This window comes from Triticum urartu, chromosome 1A, assembly GCF_056163025.1.
Source record: "Triticum urartu cultivar PI428250 chromosome 1A, HENAU_Tu73, whole genome shotgun sequence".
Taxonomy (NCBI): domain Eukaryota; kingdom Viridiplantae; phylum Streptophyta; class Magnoliopsida; order Poales; family Poaceae; genus Triticum; species Triticum urartu.
The window spans coordinates 566177088-566179838 of record NC_141873.1 but is presented as its reverse complement, the minus strand read 5'-3'; the positions used below and the strand labels follow the sequence as shown (position 1 = coordinate 566179838).

Below are 2751 nucleotides of genomic sequence, written 5' to 3'. Positions count from 1 at the left end.
GCAATGGTCCGACTCAGCTGCACAAACGTGCCTTACTCCAATCTGATCATAAAGCTGCCTGAAATCTTCATTAGCTAATGCTCGATCCAGACGGGCTATAACATTCGAATTTCCCCCCTGCCGGTTATCCCAGGTGTAAGACACCCCAGACCAGCCAAGGTCTTGGAAGGAACACTCATCGACGACCTCTCGGAACGCTCTCATTTGCCACTCCGGCCTGGCCGAGATACTGAAGTGTTCAGTGGCGTAGAGAGTCTCGTTGAGATCACCCATGCATAACCACACAGAGTGTTGTATGGCATGCAGGGTCCGAAGAAACCGCCAGCTATGGTGACGATTCTCCACTCTTGGGGCTCCATAGAACCCCGTAAACCGCCATATTGGCGAAACTTGGTCTGTCCTCCGCACCATCACATCAATGTGGGCGGAACTGAAATTTTTGAGCTCGACATCCACATCCCGGGACCAAAATAGTCCGATGCCGCCGCTCAATCCCGTGCTATTAACTGCAAAACATCCTGTAAATCCCAGCGAATGTTGCAGGCTCTCTACTCTTTTCGCTGATATTTTATTTTCCATGAAAAAGAGTAGGAGGGGTAACTCTTGCTTCACAATATTGCGAAGCTCTCGAACTGCCTCGGGGTTCCCAAGCCCCCGGCAGTTCCAGCTTATGCAGCTCATTGGGACGGGCAGGACTGCCCTGCAGTCTCTGCCGAATTCTCAGGTGTGGGTTTCTTCTTCTTTGCTTCCCGCTCTAACTCTTGTCCATCTCCGAGTGCTAATGCATTTGCGTCCTCATCTTGCATATGGTCAATGTTCCCAGGAGCTACACCATTCGTTAGCATGAGAGGAGGGTGTTCCACCCGCCGGTAGACCTGTTTTGGGGCTCCCTTCCTCTTGATGTTTGCATGTTCCTTTGCAGGGGAGGTCACCTCATCACCTTTGCCGGCGTTGGAAGAATTCTTGGGCTCTCGATGGCTACTCGGCTCCGTGTGCTCCTCATGACTTGAGCTGTCCGTCGACGTAGCCTTCCCCCGTTGCTCTGGTGCCCTCAACTTTGGTCCAAAAGGGAGATTTCCTTTGTCATCGCGAGGACCCGGTGTAGGGCACATGATATCAGAATGGCCCAAACGACCACAAGAAAAGCAGAAGTGAGGAACTTGCTCGTACTGTATATCGTAGAGATCAACCTTCTTTCTCTTTGTCGAGTCTATCAAAATCCACCTCCTGAGAGGTTTGCTGACATCAATGGATACCCGCGCTCGCAAGAAGCCACCCACATGATCAAACTGGATTGAAGTGGCATCCTTATCGATCTGCTGCGCGATCAGTTTCCCCCATGTGTCATCACGCATGTTGTATGGGAGATTTGGAACCCTAGCCCATAGATGGAGCCGCTCAAACTTAACTTCGTCGGGCCGCATGCAATCTTCAAAGTCTGCCAGAATTATAGCGTTCTTGCTCACGTGCCATGGCGATCCCTGCCAGATGCGATCACGATCCCGTTGATTCTCAAACTCTGCCACGAACATATTCTCCCCCATCGATCTAAATTGTAGACCTCAGGGATTGCCCCATGCAGGCCGAAGAGCGCCGGCTATGGTGTTGGTATGGAGCAGATTCCGGTGTAGAACCTTGCCGGCGATGAGCCATCTCTTAGGTCTATCGCCCTCTCGATCATCGATGACCAACGGTGTTGCCTCTTCATCGGCGATTCCCATCTTGCCCAGAGCCTCCTCCAGACGTGCTCTTGCCGCCCTGGGTGACTCCGGCATCTTTCCCGTGCCCGCGCCCTGAGGGGATGAGGCCATCCCCACGCCGGGATCTCAAGCGCGGCCTGCCGGTGTGGAAACTAGCGGCCGCCGCAGTTCCACTTCGAAGCCCTAGTCGCCACTGCCAGAGGGGTTTTAGGGTTTCGGGGAAAACGTTCTCCTTTGTAGCATTACTGGTTGTCGTAGGTAACAATCAATTACAATCTCAACTACAAATACAGAAAACCAGAGATCGCATGTCTCACAGAGTCACAGTACACCACAGAATTCACTGATTTCATCATTTCATACATGTCGAAAGCATCTCGTGTTCAGGGTTGTAAAGTAAGATTTCACATATCAATTTCGATAGGAAATATCAGACAGAGGGGCAGTGCGTACGTGTTCCTCTTTTTTTTTGAGGATCTGTATTCCTCTTTTCTGTTAGTACAAAGTATGCAACTCGGTCTAAAAATACAGTCTTCAGGATATGATCCAGTACATAAATCGAAAATAGTTTCATGCCACCGGGGATAGATGCCACACAGGTAGTCACCGTAAGATTGAGGAGCTTTGAGATTCGTGCTGGCAGGTCTAAGCTAGTCTAATTAAAAATATCTAATAAACGACGATCTTACCAACTCCCCATTCAAAAGGGAATCGTATCCTTCAACCCGGGACATACCAATCTGGAAGCTACCCCACTATTTATAAAGTAGACATGTTTCTTGCCCTACAACATGGAGAAATCATACTCCGTATGGAGAGACTCAACTTTATTATCTAGAAAAATACTCGACAACAATACATGTAGAGACACCCGCAAAAAAAATATGTAGAGACATTTCGAGCAACCAAGTGTGTCTACTCACTATGTACCTATAAAATTTCATGAAGAAATGTGTAGTCACCAACACAATGAAACGGCCTGCAATCAGGTGTGTAAAAAGTATTTTGGATAATTTGCATCATCAAACTATGCGGAATACTTTGGAAAATA

The 2751-nt window shown here is 48.8% G+C and overlaps 1 pseudogene; it reads right to left on the bottom strand.

Moving 5' to 3' along the window:
- Window positions 1–677: 677 nt before the first annotated feature.
- Window positions 678–1811, bottom strand: LOC147992822 (uncharacterized; annotated as a pseudogene).
- Between the last annotated feature and the right edge of the window lie 940 nt (window positions 1812–2751).